At 38.9% G+C, this 20,152-nt stretch overlaps 1 long non-coding RNA gene across 1 annotated transcript in view; it reads right to left on the bottom strand.

Annotated features, from left to right (window-relative positions):
- Positions 1 to 12,222: 12,222 nt before the first annotated feature.
- Positions 12,223 to 20,152, bottom strand: part of LOC103348310 (uncharacterized) — a 78,966-nt gene continuing 71,036 nt past the window's right edge. Inside the window, exon 3 of the long non-coding RNA XR_016216168.1 lies at positions 12,223 to 12,761. This is a non-coding gene — a long non-coding RNA (uncharacterized LOC103348310). The remainder of the gene's footprint in view (positions 12,762 to 20,152) is intronic.

Raw genomic sequence — 20,152 nt, 5'->3', positions numbered from 1 at the left:
GTCTGGTTCCAGGTCTTAGTGGTAATGCTTCCAACATTTCCCCGCTCAATATGATGCTGGCTGTGGGTTTGTCATATATTTCCTGATTGTGTTGAGAAATATTCCTCCTATACCCAATTTGTTTTAAGGATTTTATCATGAAATAATGTTGTATTGCTTTCTCTGCATCTACTGAGGTTATATGGTTTTTATTCTTCATTTTGTTAATGTGACATATCACATTTACTGATTTGCATATGTTGAAAACTCCCTGGACACCAGGGATAAATCCCATTTCGTCCAAGTGAATGATTCTTATGAAATGTTGTAGGATTTGATTAGCTAGTATTCTGTTGAGGAGTTCTGCATCTATGTTCATCAGGGATATTGTTCTCTACTTCTATAGTTCTCTTTCGTTGTATTTTTTTCTAGTTTTGGAATTGAGGTATTGCTGGCCTCATAGAAGGAGTTAGAGAGGATTCCCTTTAAACTGTTTTGAATAGCTTGAGAAAAATTGGAATTCATTCTTCTTTAAAAGTCTGCTAGAATTCAGCAGTAAAGCCATGTGTGCTCTTTGTTGGGAGGGTTTTTATTATTGATTCAATCTTTGTACTGGCTATTTGCTTAACTTTTTTATGTCTTCATGACTCAACTTTGGTAGATTGTATGTGTCTAGGAATCTCCATTTCTTCTAAATTTTCTTTTTTTGGCAGATAGCTGTATGTAGTAATTTGTGGTGATTCTTTTTATTTCTGTGGTTCCTTTTATTACATCTCCTTTTTCATCTCTGATTTTTTAATTTGTCTTTTCCCTCTTTTTTTAGTTATTTAGGTCAATGGTATATCAATTTTGTTTATTTTCTATAACGATATTTAATTAGCATTAGTCCATTGGGTAGAGCCTGATTATCAACTGGTGCTGAAAATTTCATTTCAGAGCACAGAATGCTGAGGGCTAGAATAGTTAGCTCCCCCTGCCACCCATTAGGCCATGTAGAGAGTCAGCAAGTCTTCTCTTAAGCACTCACCTTCAACTCTCTTTGTGTGGCTTTCCTTCCACATATAACTTCATCCACATTTTTATAGCCACTGAGTTAGTTATTAAGCCACAGAGCATTCCTGGAGAAGTAGCCTATAGTTATTAGTAAACACTTAATGTGTGTGGATAAGTGAATTAATAATTAATTTCCTATTGGAAAGCAGAGATTACAATTTTTCCCCAGGTCTCAGAGAAAGCCTACTATAAAGGCACAATTCAGTGATTTCATATTCATGACCTTTTTATATATAAGATTTTATTTATTTATTTCAAAGGCAGAGTTATAGAGAGAGAGGAGGAGAGACAGAGATCTTCCATCTGCTGATTCACTCCCCAAATGGCTACAGTGGTTGGGGAAAGGCTAGGCTAAAGGCAGGGACCAGGAGATTTATATGGGTCTCCTCTACATGGGTACACGATTATCCAAGTACATGAGTTATACTCTGCTCTCTCAGCAGGTACCTTACCAGAGAACTGAATCAGAGTGGACCAGCCTGGACACTAACCAGTGCCCATATGGGATGCTAGCGTTACGGGCAGTTGCTTAAACCACTGCCCCACAATGCCTGCCCCTCATGGCCTTTTCAGTGTGCCTTACTGTTCCCATCAGCAGAATGGAGTATCAAGGGCAGTTACCTAAAAACCCCACCAGAAGACATATTGTGTTTAATACATTCAAAGAGAATCCCAGATAAACTTCTGAACTTAGCTGCTAGTTCTGGATCATTTCTTCTTCTAATCCTATGCTACTTAATGATGATTAATGGAATTTTAAGGATATATATAGGCTAGCGCCGCAGCTCACTAGGCTAATCCTCCACCTTGCGGCACCGGCATACCAGGTTCTAGTCCCAGTTGGGGCGCCGGATTTTGTCCCGGTTGCCCCTCTTCCAGGCCAGCTCTCTGCTGTGGCCAGGGAGTGCAATGGAGGATGGCCCAAGTGCTTGGGCCCTGCACCCCATGGGAGACCAGGATAAGTACCTGGCTCCTGCCATCAGATCAGCGCGGTGCGCCAGCCGCGGTGGCCATTGGAGGGTGAACCAACGGCAAAGGAAGACCTTTCTCTCTGTCTCTCTCTCTCACTGTCCACTCTGCCTGTCAAAAAAAAAAAAAAAAAAGGATATATAAATAAAGGAATTACATCCAAGAAACAGAATTAGATTAAATTATAATTATTCTTAGGACTTTTTCATTTAAATTTTTCTAATTCTAATAGAGGTAAATAGGTAATTTGTATCCTGCTTCAAAATTCACTGTGAAAATTACTAATGCAGATAATGCAAAAGAAAACAATGCAAACCACTAAGTTCACAAATACTAACTATATCATCAATGTATTAATTTTATTGAAATTTCAAAATATAAAATATTACTTTTTTAGTGTTTTAAAAACTGCAAAGTATTAGAGGTAAGAAAACATCAGAATTCATTTTCTACCATGCTTGTGATATGAATATTTCTCTTACTTGTTTTAGTGGCACTGGATAATCATCACTGATGGAAAACTTACATTTCTGAATGAGGGTAAATCAGTGCAGAAATGAGTGAAATCATTTGACAATAGCAACACAATCTTTATTTTGGCAATTTAATCAAACAGAAGGGCAGTGAATTGTTCCTTGTATGAGGGTACTTCAGAAACTTCACAGAAAATAGAATGAAAAGATAATGCACATTTCTCATGAATTTTGTGGACATTCCTGCTATTATTCAAATGAGTAATTGATTTTATCAATTGAAACCTGAATGCTCATTCATGAAATATCAAAACGTTTTCAATTTGAGGAGTTGCACATGACTCAAGTATGCAATATTACTCTAAATAGACATTATTTAAATAACATACCTTTTGAAGGACTTATAAGACCATTATTGCATGCCAGCTTTATTATTTTTAAATAAATAATTTCTATATTATTTTTCAGTAAAATGAAAATCTATTTTAAGCTATATTCCTCTTCATTTCTACCTCATTCATACAGACTGGATGAATCCTGATGAAATTTAAGTAAATTATATTATGACATTGTTTTCACTATATTTATTTGTAAATTCTTGGGGGTGGTGGTGTTTTATTTTTAAAAAGTTGGGATGGACATTAAGTGCAGTTGTTAAGATGCCACTTGGTATGCTCACATCCTATATTGCAATGTCTGGATTCAAGTCCAAGTTACATTTCTGATTTCAACTTCTTGCTAGTGCATCCTTGGAAACAGTAGGTTGAGTACCTGACATCTATGTGCGAGACCCAAACTGAGTTCTGAGCTCCTGTCGTCAGCATAGTCCAGGTTTAAATGTTGTGAGCATTTTGGGGATAAACGAGTGGATGTAAGACTTCTGCTTGTATGTCTATTTCTGTCTTTCTGTCTCTCACTGTTCATCGGGGTGCCTTTCAAGTAAAATAAAAGTAAATAAATACATTTTTTTTTCATTAAAATGGCCTTTTCTAGTTGTTGAGAAAAATTTGAATAGCATAACAAAAATTTATCAAGAAGATCTTTTGATCTATGCAGTGACTTCAAAATGTTTGTGGAAAAAGAATTAAATGATGTTTGCTTTGGTGCAAAAATTTTGAAATTCATGCAAGGTTTTTTCATAATAAACATTTTTCATGAGCTTTTTGAAGTTCTTCCTATGTAATCACTTATATAAGACATGAGAAAATTAAATCTCATTGAAGTTTAGCAAATTACTCCATGTGGCACCCTAATTCAAGTTAGCAACAGTTTCATGATTGTTTGACTCTAATCATTATGATAATTTCATCATAACAACTTTGTGAAAATGTACACTGAAATTTTGAAAGATAGCACATTAGGATATATTTAATTTTCTTTACAAATTATTCGTAAGTATTACTCCAAAGACTTTCCTTGCCATTTTCACTGTTAGAAGTCACACATTTTTTTTTAAATTCACCAATAACCAAAATATTCAACAAGTAAACAATAGGAAGACCCAAGTTCCATTAGAGTATAAACAAGGCCTAAAACCAACAATTTTTCAAAAGGTATATATTTCATCCCCACATATTTTTTGTATTCTATATTAACTGCCACATATCAGTAAAAACATATGATATTTGCTTGTTTGGGATTGACTTATTTAGGTAAATACAATATTTCCAATTGCATCCATTTTGTTGTAAAAGACAGGATGTTTGTTCTTGTTATTGCTGAGTAGTATTCCATAATGTATATATACCACATTTCCTTTATCTAGTCATCAGTTAAAGGACATCTGGGTAGATTCCATATCTTATCTATTGTAACTTGAGCTGAAATAAAAATGAGGGTACAAATAACTCTTTCATACGCTGATTTCCTTTCCCTTGAGTAAATTCCCAGAAGTGGAATGGCTGAGTAATATGGTAGATCTATTTTCAGATTTCTGAGGAATCTCCATACTATTTCTATAATATTTATACTAGTTTACATTTCCACCAACAATGTATTAAGGTAACTTTTCCCCATCATACTCATAAGTATTTACTACTTTTTGATTTTGAATGATAGTCATTTTAACTGGGGTGAAGTGAAACCTAATTGTGGTTTTTATTTGCATATTCTTGATGGCTAGTGATCCTGAGAACTTTTTCCTGTGTCCGTTAGCCATTTGAATTTCATTTGTTGAAAAATGCCTACTCATGTTCTTAACTGAGTTTTATTGTTGTTGAGTTTCTTGAGCTCTTTATGGACACTGAATATTAATCCTTTATCAATTGTGTAGTTTGCAAATATTTTATCCCAGTCTGCTGATTGGCTCTTCACTTTGTTGAGTATTTCCTTTGTAGTGCAGAAGCTCTTTGATGTAATATTAGCTTGACATAATCTTAGCTTGAAAATATCTATTTTTGTCTTTATTGCCTGTGCTTCTGGGGTCTTTTCCAAGAAGTATTTGCCTATGTCAGTGTCTTGCAGTTTCACAAATATATTCCTCCAATAATTTGACTATATCAGGTCATTTTGAAGTGATTTTTGTGTAAGGTGTAAGGGAGGAGCCTTGTTTCATACATTTGCAAATGTATATGCAATTTTCCCGCAATAATTTTTGAATACTGTCCTTGCTCCAGGGATTAACTTTGGTTCCTTTGTCAAAGATTAGTTGGTTGTAGATGCATGGATTGACTCCGGGTTTTCAATTCTGTTCTACATGTGTATTTTTGAGTAAAAAATCAGAGTGTTTTGATTATAACTGCCCTGTGGTATGACTTGAAATATAATATTGTGATGCCTACAGTTTTGTTTTTGTTGTATAAGATTGCTTTAGATATTTGGAGTCACTTGTGCTTCCATATGAAGCTTAGTTTCATTTTTTCCTGGATCTGATAAGAATGTCATTGGCATTTTGATTGAGATCACATTGAATCTTTAATTGCTTTTGGTTGTATGGACATTTTGATGATATTAATTCTTCCAATCCAAGAACATGAATCATTAAAAATAAATAAAAATTACATTATCATGTAATTTACATGATAATGAAGGTCACTTGAAGTGGAAAGTGAAGAAAGTAGAATGATATTGGAACAAAGTTATATATACTACTGTAATTTAATTTGTATTAATCCAAATTAGATCATTTCCAATTAAGTTCTGAGTTGTAATGCCAGGGCAACTACTAAGGAAATTAGCATTAAAAGAAATCAAAAAGAAAATTAAAATGAATACTAGAAAATATTTATTTAACAAAAAAGAAACAGTATTGGGAAAATAAAAGTATAAAAAGATGTAAGATGTACAGAAAACAAGAAGCAAATGTAAATTCCACCTTACCAGTACTTACATTAAATGTAAAATTCCAATCTAAGTTCCCAATGTGTCTAGTACTATGGTAAAAAATACAGGTACTACTTGAAAGATGGGAAGGGAAACAATGTTTTCAGTGAAGAGATACAGTTTTTCTGGGAAGAAAAATAAGGTAGAGAAGCATAGTGAAATGATTTCAAGAGTTACAAAGGAGGATAGAATAGAACTGGGATAGGCGGAGCCTTGTGGGGATTTGAGAGTGAAAGAAGGAGGACCTGGCATTCTGGAACTTTTTGTGTGAAACAGGGATAAGAGGCATGAGATTAATCTTGTGCATGGACTCATGGAATTGAGTATTGCTGGGAGGGGAGAATATCTGTGGCTCTCTTCTGAATCTTGGTAATTGCGGGGAAGATGTCTCAGTTCAGAATTCAGTGACCATGCCTGATCTCTGATTTGGTAAAAGGTAGGCTTACTCCAACTGAATGTGACTTACCATTGTGTTCTATTGATAGAATTAAGGAGATCTGTGAAAGAAAGGTAAGAGAGGCTCCAAATGAGGGTCTCTTCCTAACATTATATATATAATGATATATATATCATCATCATCATAAACATTACCAATTTATGATAAAGATTTCACAAAACAGCCATACGTCTATTTGGAAAAATGAAATGAGACACTAACTCAATTAATTTTCTTAGAAATACACATATATTATTATTACCTAGGGCAGGATGCACTGTTCAGTTATTTTTTGGCACTTTCAGTGAGTTATAGATATTTTTATAAACATTAAATACTTACAAATAACCATATAACAATAATGTAGATTACTTACTAAAACTATTTATAAAAAGATAAGCCACTACAAATGAAAATGTCATTACATATAGAAGAATCTGAGTAGTCTTTAAGCTCATTTCATATGGCCCTTAAATTAACACTGTGTCATATACCATATTACATATCATGTATGTATTTACTCATTCATTTTTTTTTTTTTGACAGGCAGAGTGGACAGTGAGAGAGACAGAGAAAAGGTCTTCCTTTTCCATTGGTTCACCCCCCAATGGCCGCTGCAGCCCGCACGCTGCAGCCGGCGCACTGCGCTGATCTGAAGGCAGGATCCAGGTGCTTCTCCTGGTCTCCCATGTGGGTGCAGGGCCCAAGCACTTGGGTCATCCTCCACTGCACTCCTGGGCCACACCAGAGAGCTGGCCTGGAAGAGGGGCAGCCGGGACAGAATCTGGCACCCCAACCGGGACTAGAACCTGGTGTGCTGGCGCCGCAGGTGGAGGATTAGCCTATTGAGCCGCTACTTATAGGTCTACAGTATTTTGGTTGTTGAAGTTCAGTACTGAAAGAACAGATTTCTTTTCTCATGAGACTTGGATTCTAGATGAGGCTATAGTCAATAAATAAATAAAGTGACGCCAGAAAAGTGCTATGAGAAAAAATAAAACTGAGAATGGTAAGTAAGGAGAACATAGGGTGGAAGGGATGTGGAACAAGGTGTTATTCAATATGGAATGGGTATGAAAGTCATTGCCAAAAGGAAGAGTGATTCAAAGGCCCTGAGGTCGATGGATGCTTTGTCTGGAAATGTGGCTCCCAGGGAGGCTGAAAAACCTTACACATCACAGGGAGTGATAGGAAGTGAGAATAAGAAAGTCAGCTGTGAAGAATTTGATACTTGCTATGAATAAAGATGAGGAGCCACAAGGAGGTTTTGAACAGAAAATTATATGATCTACTTGTATGTTTACTTTGTAAACAAACTTTACATATTCATATTGGCTGCTATGTCAGGAATAAATTGTATGGAAAAAAGACACGATCAGAAAGACCAGTTTTGTGGCTCTGAAATAATCAGAGTGCTAATAACAGTGATAGGAACAAAGAGTGTGATGTCTCAGAGGTATCTGTGGCCCATTGCTTAGACTTCGGGAGAACTTTGCAACTTGGGCATCCAGCCTTCACAATGCTTACAGCCTGAAATTAATTTCTCAGATAACACCTCCCTATCATTATAAAATAACAAGATTTTTAAAGTTATTCCAGTTTTAAAAAAACAGACAAATGATCTTTAGAGGCCAGATATAAGCAGCAGTTAAAATGGGGTCGTCTGTAAGGATAATGATTCCTGCACAATTACATGACAGCCAGAGAAGATCAGTTAGTTGGCTGGTGTCTGAGAGTACTCAGAGCAGACACTCAACAAAGGAACTTGCAGGCTTGCGCTGGGATGCTGAGGCTTAAGGGACAGAAATATTTTAAATCTTAGTTTTTTTTTATTTTATTTGCAAATTATTTAGGTATAATTAATACACAAGAAAATCCATTCATTTTGAGAGTATAGTTTTAAGAGTTTTTATAAATGGTTTAAGTAGCCACAATCCCAAGTAACTACTAATACACTCTCAATTAATACATTTTAGATATTTTTAAGAATTTCAAATAAACAGAATAATATTTACTTTTCATCTAGTTTCTCTTGTTCAACATAATGTTTTTGAATTCAGTTCAAGTGGTGGCTTAACCTATTGTACAATGCCAGCCCCCAATATCACATTATTTTGATTACTTCACCGTTATAGTTTTGAAATTAGTCACTAACTTAGTTCTTTTATAAAGTTGTTTGACCCTTCCACATCTTTGAATTTTCATAAACATTTTAGGTAAGCTTATTTTTTTTCATTGTTACACAAATACATATATTTTGAGTACCTTTCGTGCACTATGCACTCTGTTTTTAAAAAGAGATATTTATATATTTAAGAAGCAAAGAAAGACAGATAGAAATATAGGGGTTCCTATCCTCTTATGTACTCCAAAAATGCCCACAACAGCCAAGTCTGGGTTAGGCTGAAACCACAGACCAGGAGCTCAGTTCAGGTCTCTGATGTCGGTAGCAGGTATTCAGCTCCTGAGTCATTACCTAGCAAGATCTGCACCAACAGGAAGCTTAAATCAGGGGCTGGAACTGGGAATCAAACCCAGAAGCTTCAATGTGGGATGCAGGCATCCTACCTGGAAGATTAGCCACTACATCAAACACCTGCTCCACACTCTTTTTTCAAAATAAATATTTCTGTGTACATTTAAGGTATACAACATGAGGATATGAGATACATATAGAGAACAAAATTTTTATAATAATGAAGGGAATTGAAGTATCTATCATTTCACATAGTTTTCAATATTAAGTGTGTGGCCAGAGCAACTGTAACTATAATCTTCATGTATATTAGGCTTATTAATTCCACCCACCAGCTATTTTGTACCCTTTGATCTCTGTATTTCATTTCCTCTTCCCCAATTCCTTAACTACTGTTTTATTCTCTATTTCTATATATTTGACTTAAAAAGGATTCCACACATAACTGAAATCATGCAATATTTTTCTTTCTGTGTGTGGTCTGTTTCACTAAACATCTTCCAATTTCATTCATGCTGGGTAAAGGACAAGACCTCTGTATTTTTAAGGGTGAATATTATTTTATTTTTATATGTATCAAAGTTTATTTTATTCATTTATCCATCAGTGGATACTAAGGTTGTTTTCACTTGGCCATTGTGAAAAATGCTGTAATGAATGTGGTAGTGCAGATATATGTATAAGGCAATTATTTAATTTCCTTTGGGCATATACAGAGATATTACTAGTTTATACGGCAAGTCTATTTTTAATTTCTTTAGTAACCTCCATACTATTCTACAATGGCTGCACCAACCTACATTCCTACCAACAGAGTGCAGTTTTTCCCTTTTGTCCATTTACTTGCTAACACTTGTTATCTCTCCTCCTTTTGTTACAAACAAGTCTTGCTGGAATGTCTTTGAGAGTGCGCTGAATATGTAGATTACAGGTTGACTTGGAAAGAATTGACACTTTATCAGTAATGTATTCCCATCTATGAACATGGTATACCCATCTCTTTATTCATGTATTCTTTAATTTTGCTCAGGAGTTATATAGTTTTGTTGTATAAGTCTTTTAAAAGACTTATTTATTTATTTGAAAGTCAAAATTACAGACCAAGGGAAAAAGGGAGAGGAAGAGGGACAGGGAGAGGGAGAAGGAGAGATGGGGGGAGGGAGAGGGAGAGGGAGAGAGGTAGAAAGAAAGAGATCTCCCATCCATTGGTTCATCCCCTAGATGGCTGCAATGGCCAGGGATAGGCCAGGCCAAAACCAGGAGCCAGGAGCTTCAACTGCAGGAAGCTGGACTGGAAGCAGAGCAGCCAGGACTAGAACCAGCATGCACATGGGATGCTGGCAGTACAAGTGGCAGCTTTTCCTGCTACACAAAAATGCCAGTCCCTGTTCTATAATTCTTACACATATTTATGAATTTTTCCATATTTTATGCGTTTAGGTTCTATTTGAAATAGCTTATTGGTAGTGCTCAATAATAATATTTATTCACAAAGATTGCTCTGGCTGCTCTGGCTGCTCTGGCTGGTGGGAATTTCAGCAATTCCTGCCTGATGCTAATCAAGGAATTTTTCAGCTTACAGCTCCACATGACTAGTTCTTTCCAAAAACTCCTATTACTCACACTCATCAGGGTCTCTGTATATGTGTAGGCTGATTTTCAGGCAAAGACCCAAGAGGTCTCCAAGGCAGATTATGGGAACTTTTTCTGTCCCCTTCTCTTGAGTACTCTGCCCAAAAATTATATCCATGTTTCCCTCCTCAGTCTCCAGTTTCTGACTCCTCAACTGTGGTGGCCAGGCTGGGTGTGCATTTCTTATCCCTGCAACATCGTCCAGAAACCACCTCCTAGCAGAGAGCCTTACTCAATGGTAAGGCTCATCTCATCTTCCCTACTCTTCTGTATCACAATCTTGCATCATCTCTTGTCCAGTGTCCAAAATGGATTTTTCCATATGTTTTTCCAAGTTTTATAACTGTCTAAAGCAGAGAAGGCATCATGTGCTATTGTCTCTCAGTGGTTAGTGTACCAACACTGTGGAATTTAAAAAGATTCAATATTTCAAATTTTTGTACAAGAACTTTTCCTGAAAGTTCCTAACCATAAAGAATAAGTAGTTAAATAGAAAGCCATCAGATGATTTCATTGTTAATAATAAACACCTGGAGAAATATTTGCAATCTAAATTTATAAAGTTGATTTCAGGATACAGTTATTGCTCCAAATTACTAGTGTAAATTTCATCTGACCCACAGGCTTGCAAATTCAGAGATTTAAACGTATCAGTGTCCAGGGTTTGTTTGAAAGAGTTGACAGCTAATTTAATTCACATGAAACTGATTCACAAACAATTCTAAATGCACTCTTTGGATGAAAAAGTACTTTGATTCAAATCCTGTTTCCATTCCTTGTAAGTATTGCATTTGAGAAGGCTTCCTGATCTCTTTGAGTTTCCATTTCTCTGTCCATAATAGGGAGATAATGATGATGCCTAGTTTCCATAATTATGTGAGGATTACATGAAATTGAATAAAAACAAGAGGCAGAAAAGCATACAGCCAGAGAGCAGGGATCCTGGAACCAAACTTGTTTAGTTCATATTTTGCCTCTACTACATTCTTGATGTGTGATATTTATTCAACTGGAAAGAGTGGATAACATTAGTACTGATTTCATCAAGTTATTTTGATCAGATAGGTGTCAAGATGCAGAGGAGTTAAGCTAGAACTTGGCATGCTGACATCCCATATTGGAGTGCCAGTCTGAGTCCCTGCTGTACTGCTTCTGATCCGTGTCTTGGGAATGCATTCTGGGATGCAATGGATGATGGCTCAAGTGCTTGGGCTCCTGCCACCCATGTTGTCCATGTTGGAGATCCATATAGAGTTCCAGTTCCTGGCTTTAGCCTGATAGCCTGATGCTTTCCTGGCTGTTGCATGCATTTGGGGAGTGAACTAGCAGATGAAAGGCATTTCTCTCTCTCCCATTCTCTTCTCTTCTCTTCTCTTCTCTTCTCTTCTCTTCCTCTTCCTCTTCCTCTTCCTCTTCCTCTTCCTCATTCTCATTCTGTTCCTCATTCTGACATGCAAGTAGATAAAAATAAGTGAGCAGCCAGTTTTCTTTTAAGAAGATGCTTCGAGGAGTAAACCAATCTATATATGTTAAGTGCTTAGAACAGCAGCACAAAAGAGATCCTGGATGAGTTCAATTATGATGATAAAAAGCACTCAACCAACACAAAGTAGGTGATTTTAAACATGGAAGTCTGCAAATCACTACAGAGCTCAAGAACCTAAACTGAAAAGTGAATGACCACAATAACAGAGAAAATCAGAGAGGAGTGACCTTTTGCTAGAAAATAACATGATTTCTAAGTGAGTCAAACTCTCAACATCTTGGGTCCCAAGAAACCACTGCTAAAAAGACAAGTCATTAACTTCATTTAGTTGTTAATGAACTTTGAGATAATTTAGCCCAGAAATAGGATCAGAATTAGAATTACTTAGGCAGAAAAATGAATTGATTAAAAGGTTCAAGGGATTATGGATAAACAAATTAAAAGGAAGTATTCCTGCTTATGCTTTTGAAGCAGACAACCCCAAGTTATAGTCCTGTGATTTAGAATAAGTATAATGAGAGAAAGAGTTCGAACTACATTTTTTAAAATATTGTGAATGATTACTTATTCATTTTGATGCTTTAAAAATATCTTATGGGAAAATGATGTAGCTTTCTGAGAGTAAATAACACTATGTTTGCTTTGGAAAAGTTTTACTTTTGATTCTCTTCTTTATTCAATGCCAACTTTTTCTACCTTTTTAAAAAGATTTACTTATTTATTTGAAAGGCAGAATTGCAGAGAGGTAGAGGCAGAGAGAGAGAGAGAGGTCTTCCATCTGCTGATTCACGCCCAGATAGCCGCGACGGCCAGAGCTGCACCGTTCCAAAGCCAGCAGCCAGGAGCTTCCTCTGGGTTTCCAACGTGGGCCATCTTCCACTGCTTCCCAGATGACTTGGGCCATCTTCTACACTTTTCCAGGCAAACAGCAGAGAGCTAGATCAGAAATAGGGCAGCAAGGACTTGAACCAGTGCCCATATGGGATGGCATTGAAGGTGGCAGCTTTACTCATTTTGCCACAGCACCGGACCGTCTACCATCTTTCTACAATGTGTAAGAAATGTCCGCCTTTGAATAGTTTGTCTTCAGAAACACTTTCTTGAGAAATATTGGCTGATACTTTCCTCAGCACCAGCTTTTCTACTTACATTTAATGCTCTTAGTTGAATTTTAAAAGTTGTAGACAAGCAACAAAGTGACTCAGTCAAAATTTCCATAAAACCACTAGTTAGAAATTATCTAACATTAATCATTTTTAAGAAATAAATCTAATAAGCTACAATAGTTGGCTAGTTTGTGGCAGTTTTGCCCTTTAAATCAAATGGGGTGGAATGAAATTGTAAAAACACTTTTTTTCCTACTAAGCCTCCCACATGGATGGCATAATGGCAAATAATTATTTACATAAATTACAAAAAAATGAATGAGTCTTAATATTTTTGAAATATTAATAGAGAACCAAAATGAAAAGTTTATCAAAGCAATGCTTTAATTTCCTCCACAAGGTTTCCAGATGCTAATTAAATGTCCTAAAAGGACAGAGAGCTCATTGCTCTTTGGGAAGTCCATTCACTTTTGCACATTCTGTCACTTTCTTTTTTTTTAATTTTTATTTTATTTTATTTTTTGACAGGCAGAGTTAGACAGTGAGAGAGAGACAGAGAGAAAGGTCTTCCTTTTCTGTTGGTTCACCCCCCAAGTGGCCGCTATGGCCAGCACTTTGCGGCCGGTACACTACACTGATCCAAAGCCAGGAGCCAGGTGTTTCTCCTGGTTTCCCATGCAGGTGCAGGGCAAAAGGACCTGGGCCATCCTCCACTGCACTCCGGGGCCACAACAGAGAGCTGGACTGGAAGAGGAGCAACTGGGACAGAATCCTGCGCCCTAACTGGGACAAGTACCCAGGGTGCCAGCGCTGCAGACGGAGGATTAGCCTAGTGAGCCGTGGCGCTGGCCCACATACAATTTCTTATACAGACCTGAAATTACTCTCCTTATAGTTCCCAACTACAGCTCCTGATCATTCTATGATCAAAGATCAAATCCATTTCTGCATGCCCTGATATTCTTCAAATGTTTGGAAATATAGTGTGAAATCCTCCACCCTATTTTGCATAAACACACATAACTTTTGTTGCTGTTAAACCTTTACATTACTTTCAGTTTTTCTTCAAATGATAGCCTCTAATCCTTTTTGCTATTCTGCAAATGCTTGGGTCAGAACAGTTTAAAGCAGGAATAACATTCCCTGCAATCAACATTTATATTATACCAGTTTTCCTGAGATCACAGTAGCTTTTTAGGCACACACATTGCTGTTCTCATCGATGTTCACAGTGTACTTGCTCATCCATCATCATTTATTGCCTTGGATTCCTTTCCAGTTCATCTTTGCTGCAGATTTTATACTAATTTTATTCATGCCTTTACCCTATTGTTACTAAAATTGTTGAACTGGATAGGATCAATGATGTTATACTCCAGTTAGATTCTAGAAACTCGGATTGAGTGGGCTGTAGTTGTAGCGCAATGAGTTAAACTAACATCTGTGACACCAGCATCACATTTAGGCACTGGTTCAAGTCTTGACTTCTCCACTTCTGATCCAGCTCTCTGCTAATGCACCTGGGAAAGCAGCAGAAGATGGCCCAAGTCCTTGGTCCTCACACTCAAGTGGGAGACCAGATGGATTTCCAAGCTCCTGGCTGTAGTCTGGCCCATCCCTGTCTATTGTGGCCATTTGGAGAATGAACTGGCAGGTGGAAGATCTCCCGGTGCGTGTCTTTGTCTTTCTCTCTGTAACACTGTCTTTCAAAGACTTTCAAATAAATAAATAAATAAACAAGTCTTTAAAAAAAACCAATCCATTGAGAAAAATCATTTGGTTTTGGTCAAACAATTACAGTTTCTCCAAACTAAGCCTTCTGCCACATCAACCTGAATCATCATGACATCTGCATTATTCCACAAAGAATCATAATAATTTTTCTGGATTAAGTTTATGAAAGTAAATTTAAAGTATGTCATATCAAAAATTCTAAGAAAAGAAGGAGGGGGGATGTAAGAGAAGGAAGATGAGAAATAGCAGTATGTTCTTAAACCTGTATAAATGAAATACATGAAACCTGTTCCCTTTACATAAATTTTAAAAAATCTTTCAAGAACCTTGATGAAATCTAGTGATACCTTCTATACTCTTATACCAGCTTTGTAGGCAAAAGATAATTAGGCATTTTGATGTTGTAGTCAATTATAGTAGTTAAAGGGCATTATCTAAAATCTTGCTATTCAATGTGTGGTCCTAAACCAGTGTCATTAGGGTCACCGGGAGCATGTCAGAAATGTAGGATCTTATCTGAGATAACCAGAGTACTCATAAAGGTAGAGAGTTCTCTACCAGTAGAAACTTTCTTTAAAGCCCAAACCAAACAACTTCATTTCCCTTAAAGAAAATAAAGACGACTAGCATCCTTCAGAATATCCATTCAAGTGAGAGTCAAGACTCAGTAACTTCAAATATCTGTTAGTTGAAGGCAAGAGCTAATGAGAAAGGCTGTGGGATTCAAGGAAGAAGATACTACCTTCACATAATGTTTATGATTTTCTTTTAAATTCATGTTAGAATTCAAGATCATCTTCCAAGATTGCACATAGGTTACTCATGTACTTTGTTTTAAACAGAAGCCTCTCATCATAAAATGTTTCTCAGTTTATAAATGCCCTGAAACTCCAAAGATGGTTGTTCAGTCTTCTTTGTGGGCATCACATGGATATGGAAGTTAATTGAAGAGGGACATCAGCAAGATAGTGTAATAGGAGTTTCCATTGCTGATCCCCTCACAGAGACATCAATTTGAACAACTTTCCATACACAAAAATAACTGTATAAGGAAATCCAAGTGAGAGTTTATGGCGCCTGGGCAGAGTAGATTAAAGATCCATGGGAGAGGGTAGGAAGGACAGTTTCATTATCTCTGTTTCCCATACCCAGGACCATGCAGCAGAGCACAGAGAGATCTCCTTTACAAGGAGGATGAAGAGTGAAGTGAGCACCGTACTTGACCTCAGATCCCTGTACTAGGTCTGAGCCGGTGAACACCAATGTCAGTCTTGCTCCCATAGCCCAGGCTCCATGCCCACTCCAGTGAACCCCAGTGCCAGACCCATGATTTAGGCCTGCACCCTTTATGGAGAAAATATTTATGAACCATAATCTGGTAAGGGGTTAAATAAAAATTCAAAACTAATATACATATACTTTAAAAAACTAAAACAATTCTGTAACAAGTAAACAAATAACCTGAATATAAAATGGACAAAAAAACCATAAATATACATTTCTCTAAAAAAAGACATACCATGACCAACAGGTACATGATAAAAAGCTCAACATTATTAATCATCAGGGCAATGTAAATCCAAGGCACAATGAGATGTCATGTCACCCTGGATGGAATGGCTAAAATCAATGATAAAAGACAGCAATGCTTGTGGGGAGCAATTCGGACTATACTGTTACTGGAATTAAGATTTATTCTATGCATCTGCTCTCCCACAATGTGGCGCTGGGAGAGAAGTAAACAGCTTCTACCCAGCTGCCTCTCACCAACTTGACAAGCTGCAGGAGCTGCTCCTGATTGGAGGAGAGCGGCGTGCTCGGCGTGTGGGCAGCCGAGTTGGGATTGGTGGAGAGGACTATATAGGAGGAGAGAGACGGCATGGTGGTGTGGGTTGGTTGGAGAGTGCGTTGGAGAGTTCGCGGGGAAGTTCGTTACTTCGTTCTTTCTCATTTCTCTCTACTCATTCTTGCTTTGGGAGTTTGCTGTTTACTTATTCTTACTTTACTATAGAAAGGACTTGTAAAAAAAGGGAACAACAAGCGCCCGGTCCGGTGCGGCTCCTCCGCGTGCGGAGGAGCAGCAAGTGGTGCCGTGACTCGGATAGGAAACGTGACTCGGATAGGAAACCTAGGAGGGAAAGACCGGGAAGAAGTGGGAAATTACTGGAGAGAGAGACTAGCAAAGAGCCTAGGGGAAGGCCGGACGGAAAGAGTGCCGGTGAAAGGCTAGTCAGAACCTAGGAAAAAAGCCGCGGGGGAAGAAAATTAGAAGCTAGGAAGGAGGTATTAACTGGGAACGTCTGGGAGACTCAGTCTTCCATTACGCTCACTGCTCCAACATGTCACAGACGGTACAGACAATGGAGTTCTTTGGCTACTCTTTGCCCACTGGCTACCTCTTCCTCCTCCTGGGCACCATCCTCTGTTTCTCCCTAAAGATCATCTATGGGCTAAATATGGTTTCTCTCTCTCTCTCTTCCTACTCCCCACCTCGTCGCAGCTTTTCCTCTAAGCAAGGGAAACGAGGGGGGAGGAAAATTCATGCATTCGTAAGAGCAATCGTAGAGACGTCCCCCTGGTTTCCACAGCAGTGGAGGCAGGTGGGACGGAAAATGCGCGAGGCTGGGGAACCGATAGAAGTGCTGAAGCTGTGGCAACTCGTTGATCAGGTGCTTCAGAACCCCACGGAAGGGATCGAGTTGTTGCTTAATGAGGGGAGTGAAATGCAGGAAGAATTATGGCAGGGCAGCCAGGCGAGCAACTATTGTAACGAACAAGTGAGAAGAAAATCAAAGAAGGATTTAGAGAGCCAGGAAGCTTATGGGGGGGAGAAGGAAGCTGAGGAGGGAACCTCGCCCCCGAGAGAGATGCCAAGAATATATCCTGGCCATACAAGGCTGGCAAATTCAACCATAAAGGATGAATCACCACCCCGGTATCGCCCATTGGTACTACCAAAGTTTCCTCCTGTAAAGAAAAGCCCCTTTTTTCCATATGAGATTGAAGAAGAGTGGGAGGAAGAAGGAGTGATGGAGGGAGTAGGTATGCAGGAGGAGCTAGAAAGGCCAAGAACCGAAAACAAGCAAAGGGGAGCTGTTTATAGAAAACCTGCTTGGGAGCAGTACCAGGAACCAGGCCAGGTGTTTCCTGTAATTCAGGATCCACAGGGAAACAGGGGATGGACGCCTCTTGACCATAAATTACTTAAAGAGTTGCAGCAATCAGTACAATTGTATGGGCCCCATGCAAGTTACACTCAGGCAATCCTTGATAACATCGGGCAGCAAGGCCTAATACCTGAGGATTGGAGAAACTTAGTAAAGGCGGTGTTAGGCGGGGGTGACTTCCTCTTGTGGCTAGCTGCCTATAAAGAATTTGCGCGAGAATATTCAAAGCAGAACTATCAAACAGGGAATCAAGCATGGGATGAGGAAATGTTAAATGGAGAAGGGCGATTTGCCAGTCCCGATGAGCAGGCCCGATTACCAACAGCTGTCCTCTTACAGGTGCGAGAAATAGTAAGAAGAGCCTGGAAGGTGATACCCAGAAAAGGAGAAGTACGACACAGCCTAACTAAGATAGTACAGGGCCCTACTGAGCCTTACGCTGATTTCGTGAACCGATTAATGGAAGCAGCAGGAAACATTTTCGAAACCGTGGAAGAAGCAATGCCCTTAGTCAAAAGATTGGCGTATGAGCAGGCCAATAAAACATGTCGGGAAGCTCTTAGACCATGGCAGCATAAGGACATCCCTACCTTTTTGAAAATCTGTAGGGATGTCATGGATGATGTAGTTTCTGGATCACATGCTGCAGTAGCAGTAACCCGACAATTTAGACAGAACATGAGGGGACGTATATGCTTTAGATGTGGTCGAGAAGGGCATCTAATGAGGGAATGTAGGGCCAGATTTCCAGCCCGAGATCGGCAGGGCATAGAGAACTCGAGAAGACCAGGCCTTTGCCCACGCTGTAGAAGAGGAAATCATTGGGTCAGTGAATGTTACTTTAAAATAAACAGCGCAGGCAATCCCCAGAGGATGCCAAATGAGCCGGGCCCCATAAGAAGATCAGGTGTATATGGTCAACAGCAAAAAAACGGAATGTGGGCCCCTGCACCCCGGGGCCAAAACAATCGGTGGGTGCCACGGTCCCAAAACCAAATATTTACCGCGCAGAGTTACGAGCCACCGAATATTCGGTACTGACACCTCAAATGGGGCCACAAGCCATAGAGGTGAGGGCAGAAACAATTTCAGCGGAGCATAACGGACTTGGAATAATCGTAGGAAAAGAAACAAATGCTTTGAGAGGCCTAATGGTCATCACCGGAGTCATTCAATTACCTTGTGATAAGTTAAAAGTGCTAATACAATCTACAAAGGGTATTATTCAAATCAAACCAGAAGAACCTGTGGCTCAAATACTGATCATGATTGGAGCGCAGGATGTTAATGGACCCCAAGGGGAGAAATTTGCAGCCTTGTCCCTATCTCTAGCAGATCGACCTCTGTGGACCTTAACCATTAGAGGAAAGTCAATTCAGGGCCTGCTAGACACAGGTGCGGATGTAAGTATAATTTCGGAAAATGATTGGCCGAAGTCATGGCCCCTTCAGCCAGGAGATAATACTTTAGTAGGCCTAGGTGCGGCCATGACACCATCAAGGAGTGCTCAGGTGCTTCATTGGCAGGATCAAGAAGGGAACAAGGGAAATGTGCAACCTTATGTTAGTGCACTCCCCATCACATTATGGGGAAGAGACATTTTAGAACAATTGGGACTGACGTTAACAAATGAGGATCAATTGGAGAGTTCTACAGGACGGCGTATTATGTATAAAAAGGGATATCAGGAGAGAGGATTAGGCTCCAGAGAAGGCAGAAGGGACCTAGCCCAGCCCAAAGGCGATTTTAAAAGACAGGACACGGGTTTTTCGTGGGGGCCACTGAGATGCAGCCGCTGCCATTGTCATGGCTGGACAACAAGCCAAAGTGGATACCACAGTGGCCCCTTACCCAGGAAAAGTTGGCTGCGGTAAATGATATAGTATCACAACAATTAGAGGCAGGCCATTTGCAACCATCAACCTCCCCATGGAATACGCCAATATTCGTGATAAAGAAAAAATCAGGGAAATACCGGTTGTTGCATGATTTACGGGCTGTTAATCAGCAGATGCAACCCATGGGGGCATTGCAACCCGGACTCCCGGTTCCTACTATGATCCCAAAGCATTGGCCACTAATAGTACTCGATCTGAAGGACTGCTTTTTTAGCATACCTCTACATGAACAAGACACTCAGAGGTTTGCTTTCACCGTACCTTCCATTAATCATCAAGGTCCCGACAAAAGATATGAATGGAAGGTGCTTCCCCAAGGAATGACCAACAGTCCTGCCATATGCCAGCTATATGTTGACCAGGCAGTAGAGCCGGTTCGACAACAGTGCCCAAAGGTACAAATTTTACACTACATGGATGAC

This window comes from Oryctolagus cuniculus, chromosome 11, assembly GCF_051225735.1.
Source record: "Oryctolagus cuniculus isolate XC-2025 breed Fujian yellow rabbit chromosome 11, ASM5122573v1, whole genome shotgun sequence".
Lineage (NCBI taxonomy): Eukaryota > Metazoa > Chordata > Mammalia > Lagomorpha > Leporidae > Oryctolagus > Oryctolagus cuniculus.
This window is presented reverse-complemented; position numbering and strand designations above follow the sequence as displayed.